Source organism: Hirundo rustica, chromosome 14, assembly GCF_015227805.2.
Source record: "Hirundo rustica isolate bHirRus1 chromosome 14, bHirRus1.pri.v3, whole genome shotgun sequence".
NCBI lineage: Eukaryota > Metazoa > Chordata > Aves > Passeriformes > Hirundinidae > Hirundo > Hirundo rustica.
Window position 1 is genome coordinate 18372425 of NC_053463.1, and position 23154 is coordinate 18395578.

At 44.1% G+C, this 23154-nt stretch overlaps 1 protein-coding gene across 9 annotated transcripts in view; it reads right to left on the reverse strand.

Annotated features, from left to right (window-relative positions):
* The window catches only part of LOC120759074 (Kv channel-interacting protein 1), a 332257-nt gene that overhangs the window by 114881 nt on the left and 194222 nt on the right, over positions 1-23154 (reverse strand). For 2 of the 9 annotated variants that reach the window (XM_058422428.1, XM_058422427.1), the window contains exon 2: positions 6285-6364. The exons of the other annotated variants lie outside the window; for them this stretch is intronic. The gene's annotated coding sequence lies outside the window, so the exon portion shown is untranslated. The remainder of the gene's footprint in view (positions 1-6284; positions 6365-23154) is intronic. 9 annotated transcript variants of the gene reach the window in all.

Here is a 23154-nt window from a genome sequence, read left to right on the forward strand (position 1 = left end):
GAACCTAGTAATATCTGAAATATTATAAGAAGCAGCAGAGATTAAGTCTGAGTGGTCTATAAAAAGAAAAAGCCTTTCCACTACACAGCCCCAGGGACTCGTGCAGATGTTAAACATCTGCCCTTGGTGCAGGTCAGCCTCTGCTCCCATGGCTGTCCCAGGCAAGGAAAGCCAACAAAGTGCATCAAGGACACAGCATTTCTAATTACCATGGAAATCAAACCACCTTTGGACAGTCCAGATGTAAGTTATTATAATTCAGAGCAATAAACAATGGTTGAGTACAGAAAGCAAAAGAAAAAAACCCACTACCTGATCGAAATGGACTGGGACAGAAGGTAAAAAGAAGAAATAACTTAATCTTATTTTTGGTCAGGTTTAAAATCTCTGCTCCTACTAAAATTGAAATGAGCTGGGTGATGCCAATAAGCATTGAAAATTAATTTTATTTCTGTTTGGGAACCTGGATTTCTTACAGTCCAGTTCACTTGTACCTCTTTTCTGGTTTGCTGCTGCTCTCTGCTGATCTATCAACATAATCAATTAACAAATATATAATTTCTTTTTCTTGTTTAAAGATTTTATAGAAGATAAAAATGTTACATAGAAATGGATTTTTCTTTTCTTTTTTTTTTTTTTCTTTTCTAAAGAAAGCTGCATTTCAGAGCAGCCAAGCTCTTTGACATGCCGAGGTATTCTCCCTTCCTCAGAGGAAGCACCCTTCCTATGAAGAAAGGCTGAGAGAATTGCGATTGTCCAACCTGGAAAAGAGAAGGCTTCAGAGACCCAGTTGTGGCCTTCCAGTGCCTGAAGGGAACTTACACAAAAGATAGGGCAAGACTATTTATGAGAGCCTGGAGTTACAGGACAAAGGGAGAAAAGTTTCAAATTGAGAGTAGGTTTAGATTAGATATTAGGAAAAAATTCTTCCCTGTGAGGGTGGGGAGGCCTTGAAGAGGGTGCCCAGAGCAGCTGTGGCTGTCCCTGGACCCCTGAAAATGTCCAAGGCCAGGTTGGATGGGGCTTGGAGCGACCTGAGATAGTGGGAGGTGTCCCTGCCCACAGCAGGGAGTCTGGAATTATTAGCCCTTTAAACTCTTCTTCCAACCCAAACCATTCTATAATTTTGTGACTCTCCCTGCTTGGATTCAAGAGGCAAGGTCCAAATTCTGCTTGTCTTGGATTATGTAACCTAAAATTATGTATTCTATTTCATCTGTTGAAAGCTGTTTTTTGGGAGATGTTTTATCCTTCTAACTCCAGAGAGGGGGGGGGGGAGGGGGGGGCGGGCGATGCCTTCTGATAACGGCCCAGCCATTAAATCCAGGTGGGGCAGTGTTTCTTATCTCTTTCACCACCCCTCCATCCTCCAGGGGGACATCTTCTGATAAGGGGCCATTAGGGCCCACCAATGACATGACACATTCCATCATCCCATTGGGAGATGCTCCATCCAGTGGGGGAGGAGCCAGCTGTTCCTAGATAGATAAAAACTAGGACTGAAGGACACAAGGCATCCGGTTTGTTTCCACTGGATTCCCAGAGGAAGACCGGACCCATCTCATCACCACTGGACTTTCTACAGGACCATCTCTACTCCACAGAATCACATCTGCTACTCCAGGAGGACTTCTTTGGACTGTTTCCAACACCCTGACCACCAGGGTGCCAGGTCATATCCCTGACTCTGTCAGGGTTTTTACGAGGATCTTTGTTTGCTTCCTTGCTTGTTTTTTTGTACTACTACATTTGTATTTTCCTTTTTAAAAATATTCCTAGTAAAGTTACTCCTGTTCCCATGTCTTTGCCTGAAAGCCCCTAATTGCAAAATTATAATAATTGGAGGGAAGTGGGTTTACATTCTCCATTCCAAGGGAGGCTCTAGCTTTCCCTGGCAAACAACTGTCTTTCAAAACCAAGACACTGCTTTATCCCACTGGAGCAGAGAAATGCCCTTGTTCTGCACACAGGTCCAGTCAAGGGGCTTCTCCCACCCCTGGGAAGCAGACAAGGGGCTTCCAGAAGACTCTGCCTTCCCCTTATGACACTTCTGTTACTGAGTTATTGCTTGCTCTGCACCCTAATTCCTGGAGGCTACATGAGGTTTCCTCTTTTTACAGACAAAAAAAAAAAAAAAAAAAAGAGCAACTTTTTAAACCTAGAGTACTTCCCAGCTGTTCTCTGACCAGCCCAATCCACCAGAAACTGTCATTGGGGAGAGACAGTGGGAGAGAGAGAGAGACAAAAGAGAACCTACTCCAACAAACTCCAATCAAAACTTATTTAGTCTGGCAAGCCGCCAGTAAAAAGCTGCAGGGTGTGTGTTTCCTGCTTGTAACCTTCTCACAGCAATAGATCCTATTTCTAACAAACTCTCAATATAATTTTCAGTCGTTCTTTTTCACACCTGAGCAATCCACTGTGTAGGAAACCACTCCTGTCAACAAAGAAACACAGGAGTGTTCTGACAGGAGAATACTTACCTGCCACTATCCAATTCACCATGCACATGCAGAGTAGTGGGGGCACTGCTGCCCATATTCCTCCTCTCTGTCCAAGGAGGAAAGCTGGGTGCCTGGCATACTCTGACACTGGATAAAGCTTGAACTGCTGCAGAACTAAGCATCAAGATGCCTCTGGCAGGTAATGTATTGGTCAAAACATTGGGAATGACACAGATAAATGGTTCATGCCAGCGCCATCACCTCACTTGTGAGCAACTTCTCCCTTTGCTCCCAGCAAACAAGGAGAGATTTCCAAGTGAACTCACATGTGCATCAGAAAGTGGGAATCATGAGAGCAACAGGAAAAGCACCAAGCAGTATCTATTTGTTAGTTAAATTTTCCTTTACAGCTACCCTTAAGGGCACATCTAGGATTTGGCCCCACAGTGTCCATTTACAGATTAACTGATCCTCTCATTTCTACCTGTCATTTTGCCCCTACACCAATCTCCTGGATTTTCATCTTTTTCTCTAAGCCTTGGAACCTGGACCAAGCCCAAAGAGGAGAAGATGACCCATTTGGTACCACAGCAGCAGTCTGACGAGGGCAGCAACTGACAACAAAGCCCCTGAGATTGCCCTGCTCTGATCAAGTCCAACCATTCCTGATGGCCTTAGAATTACCTTCAACAACAACTGGAAACAAGATCACTGCAGAAAACCCCCAGCACTCAAAGGGACCCACCAGGGATGGCAGTAGCACAGCAGGGCTACAGATCTTCCCTCTGTTCCACAGCCCTTCACTGCACACTGCATACCAGTGCCAGCTGCCATGGGAGACTTTTTGAAAGTACACAACTGAACAGCTAAATCAGGATAGGGATTCCCAAGATAGTCCATATGCATCTGGTCTTCAGCTGTTACATTGCTTTGCCCTACCTAGACAGTAACCAGGCTCTCAGCTGAGTTTTGTTGCAGCAGAAACTAACTGATCCATCATTTTATTATTAGCATGATTACAGTATAAACATTTTATTCCATGGTGTGTGTAGGAGGCTTCATTATGCCTTATATTCTTCGTGTGTGTATCCTTTTAAAATATAGCTCTGTTAAGGTAAATGTGTCAGTTCCAGCTCTTTCAATATTTTCTTTAAAGTTCTCAGTATTTTCTCAATTGCTGATAAAGATTAATTTTGGGCCAATTTATTCCATGAATAAAATTTGCACAGAACAATATAATTCTTCTCTAATGGGATCATACAAAAGGATGCAGTAAGAATTTAATTAAAAATGAAATTCTAAAACCTGATGAAATCTTCCATAGTGCAGAGTTCTGAGATATACTGGTGCAGGCGCTGGCTATTTATGGACAGCATTTTCAAAAGAATTCCCTTTTAACTTCTCTCCGAAATCCTCATCATCTTTTCTGCACCCAGTGGAAGGACCATATGAACTGAATACCAATTTCAGCTTCAGTGGATCTACAGGAAGTAATTTTTTGTATATTTCTTTAAACTGGAGCTTCTTTCCATAATGCTGCTTATAACTTTGGCTACATTAGATGTTTATTTTAAAGGCATTATTTTTATTTGGCAGTATTCATACTTACATCTAAAAACCTTTGAGAGAGGCATTCATACATTTCAAACAGAAGTGCTGAAATACAAGTCTGCTTTTCATGGCAATGAGATGCGATGGATGGTATTTTCACACTCAACTCCTCTGTCACTAGCAGTTCCAGAGTTCCTTAAAATACACCACACAACCTCATTACACTACAGCATATTTGTTACAGTGTAGTGTGCCTGGTTCAAAATGATGCTTATTGCCGTTGGAGGCAATGAATAAATTGTTTAAGGAGTGTGGAAACTGGTCCTTGTGCAAAACTCTCCAAGCCAAGGCTGATGAGGAATCTAAGGAATGTGGAGGGGGAACACAGCCAGGTACCTAAGGCATTAGCTGAGTACATCACACTTAAAAAGGAACAGGAGTACCACCTGTCATGACAGAGTCAATGGTACACAGATCTATCAGAGGCTGCTAACTGTTGCAGAGGAAAAGAATCTGCTCAGCCAGGTTTTGGAAACTAAACTAATTCCAAAAACCAAAAATGGATATTTGGAATCAAAAGGCTTCAAAGAAACAACCTTAAAGCGTAAAATTTCTGAGGTGAATGTTACAGTCTGAAGCAAATGCAAGATGCAAGCTGAGTTATAGAACTGGTAGGCAGAAGGCATTCCAAAGTGGATGTAAGTGTATATTGAGGATATTATATCTAGGATGTCCAAACAGACAGGTAATTATGACCCAAACTATTTGTTGTGTTGTGCTCTGTGTTATTTATTTTCACATTGTATTTTATGTTATATATTTTCATTATAATGGTTTGTTCTGTACTCCCCTGTTCTCCTAAGAAATGTTATGTTCCAAGGTTTGTCCCTGCCCCCCTTCCCTGTCAATCCTCCCATATTCCTCCCAGTCCCCTCCTACGGGCCCTGTCTGTCATTGGATTGTTCCTCCTGGCTTCTGGAGAGTTCGGGTACGGACATCGAGTAATAGGGCAGGAGCTGAGGAAGTTCCACCCTTTATGTTCTCATTGGTTTCTTTGAATGTCCCTCCAACCCTGTTCCACTCCCGCCTTGTCCCTCATTGGATGTTGGTTTGTCCCCTCCCTTAGTCCCTCCCCTGCATTTAAGCCCGGGGCTCATTGCCCTGGGTGGCTCTGCTGGAGCAGCACCCCTGAGGTTTGGATGTCCCCAGGTGGGACTGAATAAACACTTGGACTTTGCCTTCCAACTGAGTCTGACTCCTTCCTCCGCTGTTGGCGTGGTCCCTCCCATGATAAGGGGAAAACCCCCTTAGCCGCTCCTCATGTTCCCAAGATCCAGAGGAGTGTTCCCTGTCTGATGGCAGTGTCAGAGCTAGCTAGAGTGGAGGACAATGCGACACCATTGTCATCTTTCTGGAGAAAAAAGTAAGAGTATATTGATCTTCAATATCTGTCCAGCAATTTGCATTATAATAGCTCTGATCTGAAGAGATACCCTAACATGGGTGTACAGAAAGATTTTTGTTACTGGTACATGTACAGATTAGAACAAGTCAATCCTTTATAGTATGGGTTTCTAAGGAAGCCACATTTTGATTTATAGAGACAACACTAGGATTTGACAGGACATGAATGTAATTGTTCCTGGAGATAATGAGAGAAGAAAAAAGAGGAACAAAATTTCAAAGGAAATAATTTTCAACTCTGACACAATTAACTGTCTGAATGGAGTCCACTCATTCCAGTGGTTGGATCTTGCAAGGGAAGCACTCTCGATGCTAGCAGCAGTGCCGCAGAGCATGGCTTAGGTGGGAAGCACGGCATACCAGTCCAGTAACAGCATTTTATTGACTTCTAGCAAGGTCCTGCTGCCAGGTAATTAATAAAAGATGATCAGCTCTGAATGATCCACAAAGTAAGCTTTTCAGAGTATGACCTGCTAACTTGGCCCTATTCAAGTGAAGGTGCTGTAAATTTTATATCTCGAAATTGTCATAACTAGAGAACCCATCTAAATGATCAATGAAAAAATAGTATAAAAAGTTGTATTACCTCTAAAATGCCAGTAACATGAATATTTCATATTGTCCGCCCATTCCTAGTTAAAAGACGGCCCAAAGAAACAGCAGTCTGCATAATAGTTCTCAGTGCACATATTTGTTCCGTGAAATTCGCGGCTGAGATAAAGATCCCATTGTGTCACACAACCATAGCAATCTGCAATTACACTATCCATTCTATTTTCATTTTAATTTACAGTATTGGAGCTCAGAAAAGAAAAATACTCTGACCTTGTTAAGAGGCTGGGAGGCTTACTTTGTTCAGTTACATTCCCAAACCACACAGTTCAAACAGACCGATTCAGACTTACCTGCAAGAAAACAATATACAAATCTGGGGTTACAACTTCAAACTTAATAAAACTCTCTCGGTGAGGAGTGCAAAATAATAATGGCTCCCTGAAAAATGTTACAGTATTTAGAATTAAAATAACTATTTGTAGCATGATGAATAATTTATTTAACTGTACTTTTCTCCTAGTCCTTAAATAATTAAAAGAGCTTTATTTTAACCTGATAATTTAATTACAAAAAGGTTATGCTGCCAAAGGGCAAAACATAGTATCTGTTGTCTTTCTTACTAGAAAGTACTGTTTTGTCTGTTCATTGAGTCTTACCCTCCAACCCTAGCTGTGGCTGCTTTACAATGTGATAGATTTCAGCAGTTTTCTTTACGGAATGAGATGGTGAAAAACATTTGAGTGAAACTTTTTTTTTTTTTTTTCCATTTGCCAAAGTACAGTAAATTTATTAATGGTGGTTTAATAATAATCATGAGAAGAGCCTGTCCCATGCTGGGTGGTAGGCAGTTATTCCAACTGAAATATCCCACCTCTAGGAAATATCTGGGTTTCCCAGATTTCTAACCCCACTGGCTACCTGATACACGGAGGTGAGTTAGACTCTACAGCACGGAATGATTCTGCATCAACTCCCAGGGTGGGAAGGTGACAAATGGTCCCACACACAGCTTCTCCTCTCTTCAGGGGACAGTCCCACACCAGGGTCTCCCCTCTCTACTCTACAGGTGACTTAACAAAAGCAGCAATTCCGTGCCGTTGTTTGTGGCAGTGCTATATTCCTTCAGCCTAAAAGGGTCTTATCCCACCCAGTGGCACTGGTGCCTCGTCAGGTGACAAGCGCAAGGAGCCGTCGTCAGGCTGCGCCCGGAAATGCCGTTGTCTGCGTACTCCGTTTCCGACGGTGTGACAGCAGCAGGCTGGCGGGTGTCCAGCGCCGCTGGTCAGTGCAGATCCAGCGGGAACACCGCACATTCCCGGTGTGCCGAGGCAAGGACGAGCTCAGCGCGCTGTGAAGCACAGGAGTCCCCGCAGCTCTCCCCGCTCCACCTGCACCTGCCCGGGCTGCTGGGGCTCCCAGCCCGTACCTTGGGGATGAGTTAATGCCGGGAGCCGGTGGGATCCTGCTGCCACCTGCTGTCACCGTGTCGCACACACAGGAGCCCCACACACCGTGCCCTGGCAGCCCTCAACTGCAGGGAATGAGAATTGCGTGAGGAAAGAAAGGAATGGTGATCAATGTACGAGTTTAGGTTCGATTATGAGGTATTCTTCTCCTTTTCTGCTGCATAAATGAACCCAATTTGTGTTTTACTGACTTTACACATTAGCGTTCAAAATTTCAAAGGGACTATTTGGGCAACCCTATGTTATTTTGCTGCTGGGTACGTGCAGTCTTTGAAAAATCTTGTCTTTCTTCCTACCGAAACTTGTACTTGTAGCCCAACCCTCAACACACACACACCAGCATGCCTCAGTGGATGGCAGCAGAGAAGTGTGAGATGGGCTTGGCATAGTCACAACAGGCAGAAGCCAGAGAGCCATAGGGAAGCCAGAGCTGAGGAAGCAGCAGGAAGGGCATCCAAAGACTCTCTCATTTAGTTGTTTTATTTCTTTTCTTAGTCCCCAGCCAATGCAAGCCTAGATAATGGCAGGAGAGAGCTAAAAGGCAGAGTTTAGCCCCAAATAGCTCTGGGCACCACTAGCAGGAACAGCCAAGGCTGGCTGTCCTGTGGCTCAGGGAGACACCAGCCAAGAGCATCCTTTAAGGCTTGTTTGACACCACAGCCTTGCTAGGCTTAAAGTCAAAGCATTTCTAACTTTCATTTAAATGAAATTAATACATGTCAAAACATGAAAATATAGTCATAAGCATTCCATTTTATTTGCATTATTGAATTTCTGCCCTAAAAAGTAACAACAAGCAATGGACTGCTGAGAGAGGATAAGAATGTCACAGTGCTTGCCACAGCCACAGGACTGTACCAGGAATAAATGACTGTGGAATCAGGCATCTGAGACTCTGCCATGGGAAACCTGGTCTGACTGCGTGTGAGTGGTGTGTAGGAGCAAGGCATCCATGGGCTCACTGGAGCTGCTGATGTGAAGGGGCCACAGTACCAGCAGTAAAAGCCTCTGGCATTGGAAGTGTGACAGCTAGAGAGTCTCATTAGTCAGACTTGGAAATTTCCTTAACAGGCTTTTGTTCCGCCAGCGTACACAGCCTCTCCTTGTTCAGCTATGAAAGATCCTCACAAAGAGGAAAAATTGGAGAAACCTACCACTAGAACAGGCTTCATGGCTTCTATCCAAGTTGATGCAACTGTTCCCCTAGATCATCAGGCCAGCATCACAGTGTTTTATACTCTAACTAAGGTGCCACTACAACCTCAGTCAATAGCCCTGTCTTATTCCAGGTGGTGAAAAAACCAGAGACTGGCTTCCCTCCTTCTCCAGAGCTAGAAGGACAGCTGGCAGTAAGTGTCCTGTTTCTCTCTTTTTGTGTCCCACAGCATGTCCAGCCATATCACGAGGCCTTGCAACCGGGAGACAGGTTCCTCTGACAGCTGTTCTTTGGGTGCTCATTTCCCTAAACTATGGCCATAAAGTACCTAGGGCTCCCTTGGGTTTCACCTACACCTCTATCCATTTGCTTCCCCAGAGAAGGAGGGTGTTACAGTGAACAGTAACTTCCATGTAAACATCTTTCCTTTTGCAGGGTCTCTGCAGATTCTCCCTGTTGTAATGATATTAAGAAGCATCCCAGACACCCCCTGCTTCCCAGCAATGTTAGAAGCTCTCCTCCTCTATCAGAGACAGAAACCAGTCCTGCTGCAGAAAAGATCATTGCATGTGATCAAGAATGGGTGAGCACTCTTCAGCTAAACTGAGGTATATCCATGGCTCATACGGGAGCAAGAAGTGAAGTGGTTTTGTCTGAGTTCATTGACCCTGAGGACTGGCTGGGCTGGGTATTAGCATCTCTAAAGAGCTGTTTCCATTGGAGGAGGGGAGAACCCTGTGCAGAAAAATTCCTTCCTTTCAGAAAGAAAAACATTAGTAGTACACTAAAAGCATATTTTTCTTTATGGATAGAATGCATTATCTTAATCTGCTGAACTAAATCACAGGCTGCTAAGTGTTCTTGGCATCCTTATCAGTGGGTATAGCCCTATGCTTGAATTAGAGTGTTTTGCACTGGCAAGGATGGCTGGGGGGGGCTGGAATGGGGCATTAGTCACAGTGGGAAAATAGCACTCTGTGATCATCTCTTGCACATTTTGTGGAACATGCATTGAACTACACTGCTACTTTTCAGTGGGAGGCCTCCAAACCAAGCTGCCTTATGGTATGCAGAGCCTTTTGCATAAGTCCAACCAAATTTGAAATGCAAATACTTGAAATAGGATTTATATAAAATAGTAGCATAGGTATTTGCAAGCAGAATATCTCTGAAACAGGAAGAGATAAATATAGAGATCTGGTTACAGCTTTTAAACTTAAAATCCTCTTTCAGGTACTAGGCATAGATTAATACCCTTCCACATGGGTAATGCATTTTATGCAAAGCCAGTGATTTGATAACACTCATTAAGAAGAACTGTCTTTTCACATTAAAAATGAGGTAGTCAAACAACCATTACATGCACTTCTCCTAAATTATTCTGCAAAATCTGTGGGAGCGGGGTTAGGCCTATGCTGATTCCAGATCAATATTTGCATGGTGAGAAAAGAACATGTGAGATCAGAAGGAAAAAACAAGATGACCCGTTTTTGAAGCATTAGACATGCCTAGCTAAAGCAAAGGCAGGACAATCATTCCCAGTGGTGTTGCTGTGTATTATTTGGCTTTATATTGTATTTCATTTTTATATTGGGTTTTGTAATGGTTTCTTCTGTACTCCTCTGTTCCTCTGGAAAATGTATCATCCCAGGGTTTGTCCCTGCCCCTTTTCCCTGCCCATTCTCCCACATTGTTCCCTTCCGGGAATGCAATCTAACTCTGTTCCACTCCCACCTTGTCCCTGATTGGGTAGTGGCTTGTCCCCACCTTTAGCCCCTTCCCCTGGATATAAGCCAGAAAAGCACGTGGAAAACTGTCTTGGCTCAGGGACAGGGATGGGGCTCCTGACCCAGGTGGGGGCAGGGCCACAGAAGAAAGACTGAATAAAGCCCTGATTTCCCCGTGGAACAAGTGCAGACATTCCTTTGCCATCGATGGGAACCTGATGTCTCTCTAAAGGAAAAGGTTCACAGCTGCTCCTGGGTTATTTGGGGCCCTGAGGAAAAATCCTTTCAACTGTGGTTTGTCTCTCAAACTAGCTGAGGCAAAAATGGAGCCAGGGCTCAGAGAGAGAGACTAGCCACAAGTGACGCCAAAGTGTGGTGCCTGAAGCCACTGGTGTGGCTCCCAGGAGAAGGCTCGAAGAACCAGCAATGGAGCACGCTGCCGAGGAACTTCACGCAGGCACGTGAGTCCAAAAACGTGCCCATCCATGCAGAGACAGACCTGTCCGGCTTAACGTTTGCTGTGGAGTCCCTGAAACACCACATAGAGAGAGGCTGTGGTTTTCCTTTGGACTTAAAAAACCCATCTGACTGCTGTGAAGAAGCCTCCTGAACAGCAAGCTGATCCCAGAAGAAGGCGACCATGTGTTCGTGGCCAGCCGACCCTTGGAACCAAAACTGGAAGCTGTTTTGCCCCAAAAGGGTCAGTTTCAGGCAAAGGGGAGTGACCGGGAAGTTTTTTCGTCACCACACTGGAGTTTGGTAAGTAAAAAATCTTTCAGAGGCTTCAAATCTCGGGGAAAGGTTTTTCCTTTGGGGGGAGGTTCTCGCCTTCAGGACAAACCTTCAGGGTTGCTTTTAAAAGCAAATTGGTTTATGCTGCGCAGCCCCTGCATGGAAGAGGTAGCAGTTTCCCTCCTGGGTTGTTTTTCTCTCCAGTGGGTTTGGGTTTTTTTTTCGGTTTCCCAGTTGGAGTAAAGGGGGGCATAGAAACTTAAAATCTGAGCCAAAAAATGGGTGCTAGGCTGTCTGTATCCCAGAAAAAGATCTTTTGCCAAGTTGTAGGTGCCTTGGATGATGGTGGGACCCATTGTTCAAAGAAAAGGTTGAAAAAATTTATTTGCTGGTTGTTTTTTTCACTTTCCCCATGTGTCCTTAGAAAAAATAAGCTTCCCAGAATTTGGGGGAGCTGTTGCAAATAAATTGGCTGAATCAGGCACTCCAAAGGACCCAGAAACTGCAGATTTTTGCTCTCTGGAGTTTGCAAGTTCGGCTTGCATTGCAGAAGCAAAATGAAGTGAAAAAACAAACAGTTCCTAGTGAATTTTCCCCAGTTCTCCCAGTTTCTGCTTCTCCCAACCCCAAAATCCCTTCCCCAGGCTCGGGTATTCAGAAGAAAGCAGCCCACCAGACAGGGCAGGGAATCTGCAGTTCCCCTGGCTTTCCCCAAATTCCTGATTCCCCCTGCTCGAGTAATCCTGGCCAGATTGTTTGAGAAACTCCTAAACCTACCCCAAATCTCCTTTCTTCCCCAGTTTGTAAATCTCGTGTTCGGTTTGCTTTTGCAGACAGTTCAGGTGCCCCAAATGCCCAGTTTAGTGATCCCCAAATTAGTTTTGGTGTTGTGGGGGGGTCACAAGATGGCAGGGACCATGCAGCATTTTTCTCCTTTGTTCCCCAAGATGGGCGGTGCCATGTGTTCCCAAGCCATGTGAAGCCTCTTTCTTTGTCTCTACCCCTTTCTTCCCACAATCCCTTTCGTAACGTGAGCAACCCCTTCCTTTTCCCAGACCCCTCCTTCCCGTCAGTGCCACCCCTGGTACCGCCCTCTCCTCCGACTCTGCCCCCTACCCTTAAACCTCCGCCCTCCGACTCTGCTGCTTGTGACTCAGTCCTCCAGCCCCTCCCTGCCTCTGGTTCCCACGGTTTCCCTGCCCACAATCCCAGTTCCCATGCTCTGGAGGTGGGGGGAGGGGAGCCAGGAACCCAGAAGCAGGAACTGATCCCAGGTTTTCCGCCATCCTGTCGCATATTGACAGTCAAAAAGGGGGGGTGTTGTCCATGGTGACTGGGACTCCTTCCTCCAACAAGCGATTCGGGATTTATGCAAAGCTCATATAGAATTTGGTTGCGAAAGTATTAACTTTTAAAAGCAAATTTAGCAGGAAATATTATAGTTCCCTATGACCTCTGGCAGTTTTCTCTTCCCTCATATCATCCACAGAATTTAGACTCAGGGAAGCAGCTTGGAAAAAAAAGTTGAAAGATTTACTTCCAGAGCTGTGGCAAAATCCTGAAACGACTGTTGATAATAACAACTTGCCAATTTGATTAGAACATCTATGTGGTGATGGTGAATGGGTCTCAGCACTCAAGCAGGCTCAGGAAATTACTTTAGCTGTTTTGGAGAGCATTAAAGAACCTGCTTCCAAAGCATTCTTTTCAATCCAGCCCAATGGGCCTTTCCAACCATACAGTAAAATAAAGCAGCTCCCATCAGAACCTTTTATAAAATTTGTGGAGCAATTAACCAGAGCTATCGAATGACAGGTTAAGAAAGGAGGAGCTCAGGAAGAGGTCCTTGAGGAAATGGCTTTGGCCAATGCAAACAAACAGTGCAAGGCAGCCATCCTCAGCCTGCCCATGGAACTGGCTCCAACCTTAGATGACGTGCTCCAGGTGTGTGCCAGGAAGGTTCCCTTCATGACAGCTCACCAAAGCCACAGTTCCAGAGATGCATTCAAGCCACCACAAAGAGCCGCTGCTGCAGACGCTGTGCCTCCTGTGCCTGTGCCATGACAGCCGCCCAAGAGAAGAACAATGTATCTCCTGCGCGATCAGGCTGGACATTGGGCATCTCAATGCCCTTTAAAGAGACAAGTTTTGGACTTTTGGGACAATGGGTTGGGGGGTCTCAAGGGCCCAAACGGAATTTTTCAAAAAACTAAAGGATGAGCGCCGTCTTGCCCAATGTGCTGACATAAATGGGGCAAGTCTGAGGAGGGGGGAGAAAAAACTGGAAAATGCAAATGCTAACCTAACTAATCCTGCCTTAAACAGTTCTACGTTTCAGCAGGCGTCACCAGATGTAACCCTTTCAGATTATGACGTGAGCAGACCCAGTCTAACCACTGAATGTCTCCTGCAGCTGACAGAGTCCTTGCACCTAAGTGACACAGACTGGCATTTAGGTTCATTGGATCTGCAGGTGCCAGGCTCCTGGCAACATGTTGGCAGTAAGTATGTCATCCATGGGGACACCAAATACACACGGAGAGAGATCAAGATCCTTCCGGGTCTCATCTCATCAAACCCCAAATAACTAGTTCTTTGGTTGCGCTGTGTTCGCCCACCTTTGTTTCTGCCTAAGGGGCAGATAATAGTTCAGGCAATTCCAGCACCTGATCCGTTCCCTGAGAAAGACATCACGAGGAACAAACACCCTGAGGTTTGCCCCACACGAGTTATTGGGAGGGACAAACTCATAATAGGGTGTGAGGTCCGTCACAGTGAGGAAGTCATAAACATCAAGGGAGTTTTGGACACAGGGGCAGATGTAACGATCATATCAGAAAGGATATGGCCATCACATTGGGAACTGCAAAATGTGGCAGGGCACATGCAAGGTGTAGGGGGAATGAAATTGGCAAAATAATCAAAGAGTGTCGTGCAAATTAAGGGGTCAAACAGACAATTAGCTACACTGCGTCCATTTGTTCTGGATTACTCAGAGCCCTTGTTGGGGAGAGACCTGATGGCCCAGTGGGGGGTCACGATTGGCATTCCAGAGGCCCCCCCGGTTTTTCAGGGTGCGGCCACTGAAGAGCGCCCTACCCAGAAACTCAACTGGAAAACTGATTGGCCAGTCTGGGTATAGCAGTGGCCACTCAGTAAAGAAAAATTGAAGGCGCTTCAGGAGCTAGTAGATGAACAGTTAGCTTAAAGGCCACATTGTGAAAACCATGTCTCTGTGGAATTCGCCAGTCTTTGTTATCAAAAAGGCAAACAAAGGCAAGTGGCGGCTCCTCCACGATCTCTGTCAAATTAATAATGTCATTGAGGACATGGGTTCTCTCCAGCCAGGGATGCCGTCCCCGGCGATGCTCCCCCAAAATTGGAATTTGGCAATTATTGATATCAAAGATTGTTTTTTCCAGATTCCTCTGCACCCTGACGATGCCCCATGTTTTGCCTTCTCGGTCCCAACCATCAACCGAGAAGCCCCAAGGAAAAGATACCACTGGAAATACCTTCCCCAGAGGGCAAGGAACTCGCTGCTTATTCATCAGTGGTATCTCTCTTCTCTGTTGTCCCCAGTGTGTGCAGCTGCAGGAGAAGCCATCATCCTGCACTACATGGATGATGTGCTCGTGTGTGCCCCCAATGATGACTTACTGTCCCACGTGCTTGACCTGACAATCGATTCTTTGGTTGCTGCCGGGTTTGCACTTCAAGAGGAAAATATTCAAAGGATGCCACCTTGGAAGTACCTGGGTCTGGAGATTGGTAAGCGAACCATTGTGCCGCAAAAATTGGCTGTCAAAAATAACATCAGGACCTTAGCAGATGTCCAGCAGCTGTGTGAGTCCTTAAATTGAGTAAAACCTTGGCTAGGTCTGACCACCGAGGACCTAGACCCCCTCTTCAATCTGTTTGAAGGGGGAGAGGAGCTAAATTCTCCTAGGACCCTCACCCAAGAGGCAAGAGCAGCCCTAGAAAAGGTACAGGACTGTATGGCCACCAGACAGGCCAACAGGTGCAAATCAGACTTGCCATTCAAATTCATCATTTTAGGCAAACTGCCACACCTTCACGGAATGATTTTTCAGTGGGAAAAAGTGGAAAAATCAAAAAAGGACAAAGACTGTAGGGATCCCCTCTTAATCGTAGAGTGGGTTTTCCTCAGACACCACCGGTCCAAAAGAATGACCAGGCCACAGGAACTGGTAGCAGAATTGATCCAGAAAGCCAGGACCCGGATCAGGGAGTTGGCAGGATGTGATTTTGAGTGCATTCACATCCCAATTGAGGTAAACTCGGGCCAAATCACAAAAGCAATGTTGGAGCACGTGCTTCATGAAAATGTGTCCACTCCCTCAGGTCTCAAGTGGGTGCCAGCCGAGTGGGTGAAACCTTTCATCCCTAAAAGTGCAAAGCCAGCTGCAGAGGCCCCACAAGTGGCCAGCGCTGCCTGGAGAAGGAGAAAGCGCCGGACCCTCTCCTTCTAATTATCATCTTCCCTTAACAGTATTTTTCTGAACAATTTGTTTGCACTAGATGTCATTTTTTATTTTTCAGCTTTAAAGTTACTCAAGATCCGAACTCTGAGCATCTCCCACGGACTCAGCCTTCCTTCTTCTCTATTTGGTAAGAAAGGATGAGATGTTGCTGTCTATTATTTGGCTTTATATTGTACTTCATTTTTATATTGGGTTTTGTAATGATTTCTTCTGTACTCCCCTGTTCCCTTGGAAAATGTATCATCCCAAGGTTTGTCCCTGCCCCTTTTCCCTGCCCATTCTCCCACATTGTTCCCTTCCTGGAATGCAATCCAACTCTGTTCCACTCCCACCTTATCCCTGATTGGGCAGTGACTTGTCCCCACCTTTAGCCCCTTCCCCTGGATATAAGCCAGAAAAGCACGTGGAAAACTGTCTTGGCTCAGGGACAGGGATGGGGCTTCTGACCCAGGTGGGGGCAGGGCCACAGAAGAAAGACTGAATAAAGCCCTGATTTCCCCCCGGATCAAGTGCAGACCTTTCTTTGCCATCAATGGGAACCTGATCTCTCTCTAAAGGAAAAGGTTCACAGCTGCTCCTGGGTTATTTGGGGCCCTGAGGAAAAATCCTTTCAACTGTGGTTTGTCTCTCAAACCAGCTGACGCAAAAATGGAGCCGGGGCTCCTAGAGAGAGACTACCCACAGAGTGGCAGTCCATGAAATTCAGGGCTAGTGCTCCCTACTTTTAGCAGGCAAGTGTGCAGAAGCACACATAGAAATCTTCTCAAACCCAGTTTAAACCTAGTTTAAAGTCTCTTCACTCATCTGGCAAGTCCTAGACCAAAGATACTTATTTCCTTTTTTGTCAGATAGACCCCATCAGCCCCGAGCAAACCAAGCCTGGCAGAGTGAGTCCCATGGTCTGAGCACTAACCCTGACTATGACATCATTGCTCTAACCGTTTGTTGACCTACCAGATTTCACAATGTCTTTAGTCAGGTGGAGGTGGTACTCATTTATGGCTGTATTTCACACAGACATTGATCTGCTGAGATGGATAAAACCCTCCCATTACAACTGATGCAGAAGGGAAACACCTGTCAGCATGACATTATGAAAGGCAGGTTGTGCTAGAGCAACCTTATCTCCTCCGATGACATGGGGACCCACTCAGTGAGTGAGGGAACAGCTGAGGATGTTGTCTACCTGGACTCACTCAGTCTCCTGACCCAAGTAACAAGTAACTGGACAAGAGGAAATGGCCTCAAGTTGCACCAGAGAAGGCTTAGATTGGATATGGGAAGAACTTCTCTACTAAAAGGCCTGCTGACCAGAGCCTGGAACCAGCTGACCAGGGCAGGGGTGGAGTTACAGTCCCCGGAGGGATTTAAAAGAGGCGTGAATGTGGCACTTGGGGACTGGGTTCACTGATGGCCTTGGCAGTGCTGGCAGAATGGCTGGACTTGATGATCTTAAAGTTCTTTTACAACCTAAATGACTTTATGGTTCTATCCAACCACACAGAATGAATTCTACCTAGGGTTTTCCAAAGCATTCCATGTAGTGACAGTGAGTCTGTGATCCTCCTTTGTGAACTGCCCTGTGAAGAGCCAGGTTGGAATGAGAAGTGTTGCTAAAATAATTCTCTAATGCTGTGAATGGTTTTACAAGCTACACACATACTGAGCTTAATTAATTTCTGCTGTACCTGACCTGTAATTGAAGAATATTGCTTACTGGACTGGGAATAGCTTGTTTATTGGATCTAAAAAATATTGTTACTTAAACAGTCCAATAAGTTCCTCTGTCTTGAGTTCCCTTTCTTCTAAAAGGTTTTCTTTCTAACTGGAGTTATTGATCACTTTGACTTTAGACAGAAAATCATCACTGTGTTAACAATCACCAAAATGGTTTTCAGTCCCAAGACAATATTCCCTGCCATGTTACTGATTTAAAATTTTTGAGCTGAGAATGTTGTTAAATTATTGTCTGATAAAAAGCACTTCAACATGGAATGTATTTCACATTTGTAATTTTGATCTGAATTTTCAAAGTGAGTATGTGTATATTTTCAAAATGTTTCAAACACTTACTACTACACTCTGCTGCAAAGCAGCTTTCCTTTTTAGAGGAGCTCTCCAAGGTATGGACAAAAAGACCATCAGGGTAAAGTAGCTATCTCAGCTCCAACATTCTGGATTCACTTTGTTAAACTTGCTACAGTAGAGAGGGTCATTGAAGTTCCAGGGCTGATGTTAGATTCCCATTGGTGTCTGCCCCTTTACACCGAACTTTAGATGGCAGGTCAACCAAAAGGTTAGAAGTAATTGGCAAAATCTGAGATTTTCCCCATGCAACACGGCAACATTAAATTTTTGTTCACCACATAAATACAAAAAATCTCTCTTGAAATTATATCATGGTACTTCTACATTCCCACCTTACTGCCAAGAGTTGCAGCCACAGCAGCCTGCTCTTGAAGGGAACATGTTATTTACTCTTCTTCAGCCCTGATGTGAACAGTAGCTACATTTAACAGTAACACAATCAGCCACCACTAAACATTGCGCTCTGTTTCCAAGCCTTGGTATGCAGTAGCTCATCTCAAGCATTATCTCTTAATACAGTGCCAGAACCAAGAGAGATGTGGATTTGTTTGGTAAAAGTACCTATAACTCACATCTTGTCAAATGCTGTAATGCCTTAGTAATATAATGGATGAAGGCTATTAATGTCAGCACCATGTAGCATAGTGTCCAAGACTGTCTGTGGATGCCCTGGTGTGCTGCCAGCTTGCAGGACACAGCTGCTTGGATTTAATTCTGATGCTGTGTGCAAAACCAGAACCAAACAAAAGAGTGGTGCAAATCTGCCTGTAGCATCAAACCAGCTCTGAGGGTTTTCTGATGAGTGTTTCAAATCTAAATCAAGAAGATATTCGATGGTTTGATTTTTTTTTTTTTTTATTTTTTTTTTTTTTTTTTTGGTAGGAAATAAAAAAGTTTTAACACATCTTTTCAAACTGTGATGTTATCTGTCCAAGGTGATTTTAACAGGTAGCTGAAGCATAAGGGAGAATCAAATTGGTTGTTTTCCTGGCAATCAAAACCATCCTGAGAACAGATTCCATGACTGCTCATCAGGGGAGAGCAAGGGTTCTCAGTTTGGGGAACTTTACCAGGATAGTACCAGGGCTGCAAAACATGGCTAGGAGGCAATGAAGGTCATATGTGTCTAGCTTTATAGCTCTGCACACATACACACACAGAACACCCCTTTAGGAAATCACTGTCTTAAAGGACATGCTGGAATACCTCACACCTCTGAAAATGGAAACTGCTGGTGCTCATGGCACAAGTTCTCTGTGGGAGCTACCAACTTGATTCTGGGTAGTGCCTGGGAACCTGACAGAATCCAGTTCCAGTGCCAGGACTGAAAGGACACAGAAGGCAAACACCTCTCGCACATGGAAAGCACAGAGCCTTCCAGCAGGGCCTGCCTGTTTTTAAGATTGTATATTTTCAGCAATCTCACTCAACAGTTTTGCTCTAACTTAACCAAACACAACTCTTTGAATCCATGACATTTGCACTAAAAACACCCCACTTGAAAAATGTGTGATTGAGACACTAATGAAGTACCTTCTTGAGCTGCAGCCTAATTTGTGGAGGAGAAGAATCCATAAAGAATGGCTTCACTTCCACAAAAACCATCAAGACTTCAAGAGTAATTTCAAATTTGCAAATCAGTTTAAGTGAATGTTATTTGCAAGATTTGACTGCCTCAGCAAGATACCACAGTATCAACACTGAACTACACAAGGGCTCAGAGGCTCATAATGAACCCAGGTTCAGTGTCTGGCTGGTGCTATCTCTTCTTGTGTTGATGACCAGTATTGGCCAGGTCTGCAGTTCAAAGAGCAGCAATAATGATGATTTTTTTTTTTTTTTTTAAAGATCTGTCCTAACAAGATTATTTACTAATTTACAGATTTTCTCAGAATCTGCAAATTGACAGTAATTTTCCAATCTTTATATTAACATCCTCTGGATCCTCAGATGTTGATATGTGAGAATTCTTTGTGATTTATCTTAAAGCAGAAGCTTTTTCTACGTGTCGTGTAATGAGACAAGTTATACATTAACAGCAAGTGCCCTGGAGTTAAAATAATATCATGATACTGCTAATGTGATGTTGATGTCTTGAGGCAAAATAAACCCAGTAGAGAAATACACATAAAAGCAACTTCACTTACTTTTATAAAAATGAAGGATTTTAATGGGACATTTTGTAGGCAGCAAAAATTTCATGAAAAGAAGAAAAATCTTTTTTTCATTTAAATGCCACAAAATCTGTTCCCACTGTCCAACTGCTTTGACCACATCTGCTATAGTGTTTTTAAAATGACTATCCTCACTTCATTTTAGTTTCTCAGTAAACAAATCTAAATTCAAGTCAGCAATTTAAAAAAATGAAGTGTATCATAATATGCCATTAACAGACAGCAAAGTGCTGTAAAATCCAGGCTAAACTTTAGCTTTCCTCTAAGAACAAAAAATGTCCAGTGTAGCTTCAGACATGGATAACACTAGACAGCACTCTTCATACTCTTCATTCTTTTCCTATGGATGCATTATTTTAAGTCTATCTATTAGCAAACAATTCCTTTCCATAAGCTCTGGATTTATAACACTCAGCAGAGGCTGAATAAGCCAAAGTCAAGACCCCATTAACCTCCCATTTCATGTTCCTCAGGTTTACACAGTAAACCTCAGTAGCCACAATTTGTTTTCATCTCTTAATCAGCTGATAAAAATTCAAGAGCAATTCCCGCTTGTGCTGTGCTATGAAGTTGTAACCATTTACGGGGACAATGAACTGGCCATCAAGAACACAAATGTGCAGATTTTTACATCTTACACCATTTCCCCCATGTTGATGCATCTCTGATACCTCCCTGGCCAAGCCAGGCCACCGAAGTAGAGGGTGGGTGGTTTGTTTGGAGAAGAATGTAAAACAAGTTCAAAATTTAAACACATTTTTTCCAAAATATCAAATGTAATTTCTTACACTGAAAAAGGCAGAAGTCTCCAGGGGAGGGAGAGACAGAGGCTGTGACCTAACCTTGGGTCCTCTCAGCTCAGCACCTTCAATGAGATGTTTGCAGCAACATTAATCAGCATGAAATAATGAGGCTATGAGAGGCATCATGCGATTTCTTTATTTCATCTTAATTATAATTTTAAATTTTAATGTCAGGATTTTGACAAGAGTTTGAGCAAGTGGAATTATTGCTTCAACAGCATTTATCGTCAGGCACAGAAATATGCTGAATCCCAAAGGAAAGCCATGAAGGTGCCCTGTAACAGCGAGGCAATTCTAATTGTTCTGCCTGTGGCTGACAGCAAATTGGCTGGTTCAGAAGCCCAGCTCACCTTCCCAAACATGTGTCCCTGGTCTCCAGCCAGGAGGCCCTACCACAGAGTCACTTTTACCAAATGCCAGGCTTTTAGGAAAGGAAGGCAAGATGCACCTATAACAGGAGCTGATTACCAGTTTGTGATACATGGGCATGTTCCTGCAGGAGGACACAACAGTGGTCTTGCTGGTAAGGAAGAAGCAGGGAAGGTGCTCCCAGAGCTGGCATGGGGGGGTTCTCTCTGATTCCTAGTCTAGTGCAGCTGAAGCACAAGGCCCAACAGAGGCCTTATCCCTAAAACATCAGACTGGAGATATCTCACCCTGGTGGTAGGGAGAACATGAGGCCCAGCCTAGGCAGTGAAAACAAAACTCATGGTTTGGATTATTCCCAGGACTTGACTCTCATCCCTGTGACTGCATGGGACCATTAACTCTGTGTGAAGCTGTGTTTCTTAAAACATGGGATATCCTGACAGAGTGGCCTGAGACCAGCATGGCCTGAGACAAGCACTGCTTCTTGGACACCTGGGTGGGCTGAGAGCCTCCTTTTCTCATTTGCAGCACATCATACTTCCTAAGCAATGAGTATGTCTTACAAAACTTCTTATTTTGACCTTATAGATGCCAGGCCACAGTTGTAGCAAGCCTACATCCATTCACTCAGTAGCCTTCATAACAATAAAAAAAATATCTAAACTACAGGGGTCAGATTTCATAGGGTGTCTCAGGCTTTTGGGTAAAAGGACCAGGCAGTATTGATTGGCATCACATGAAAAAATATAGAAAGCATCTCCAAAAGCTACGAGGTTAAGCTTCTCCTGATGTGCTACAACTTACAGTGTATCAGAGTATTCCTTGTGCTTTATGCTCTTTGATCCTGTTATGGCTCTCCTGTAATTTTAAAGTCATTACCCATAAAATAAAATGCTTATTTAAATGTGAAATTGCAGCTCCCTTATAGCAGAAACTTATAGAAAATGAGGCTTTCAGGGTTGATTGAATTTGAGCTATTAAACGATTACAGATCTACTGATGATGGATTTCCATTAAAGAAACAGAAATTTCAATGAGTCTTACTTGTTAAGGATGTGAGACAATGACCTTTTTATTTAATTGTATTTTTAACATATTTTTATATGATTGTTTGATTAAGGTCCAGCAGTGAGATGCCTAAAAGCGAAGCAAAAATGTTCTATGTGACAAATTACTTACATTACCTGTATTTTTTGAGTTTTGACATAGCAGACTTTAAAGAATGTGAGAAATTAATCACTAAACATCCATCTGTCTATTCTTTGTCCTCTAACTGCAGTGAAAAATACACAAGGATATTACTGACAGGTGGATAACTTGATGGTAACTTCAGTGCAGAATCACCTACAGACACTGGTAACCAAAGCATGTGAGAATAATGGGCCCTTCCATGTGATCTGGGCCCTTCCACAGGGGCAGATCCCTCTCTGAATCCTAATACCCCTCTCCTGCAGAATAGTGGTTTTGTCCAAATCATTATTATTCTAACATTAGAGATAGGCAAAAATATTTCCAAAAAGATAAAAGAACATGTTCAACTGGAAGCTCCATGTCTTTCCATAAATTCAACCCAAACCGGGCATGGACTAAAAGAACCACGGTTTGCCCATTTTCAAGACTAGAAGTTGAGTTATGGGGCAAGGAAGGGCTCAGAGTGGTTCATAAGTGACATTTTTCACACACAAAAAAAGATGCATGTAATTAACACATAAACATCTGTTGTAGTGTGTTAATTTGGTTTATATTGTACTTTTTTATATTGGGTTTTGTAATGTTTCTTCTGTTCCCTTGGAGAATGTATCACGTGGTTTGTCCCTGCTCCACCCTGCCCATCCTCCCACACTGGAATGTAACCCAACTCTGTTCCACTCCCACCTTGTCCCTGATTGGGCAGTGGCTTGTCCCTGCCTCTGCGCTCTTCCCCTGCCTAAAAGCCCTGGGAGGAGGCGGGGGAGCTCTCTCTTGCACTGGGATGGGGACCGGACTGGGCTCTGGATTCTGGAGGGCTCTGGATTCTGGAGGGTCAGGACCCCAAAATAAAGGCCTGATCCCCCCCGGGCAAAGAGCAGACTGTTTCCTTTTGCCATTGATGGACGCCTGTTCTCTCTAAAGAACCAGGG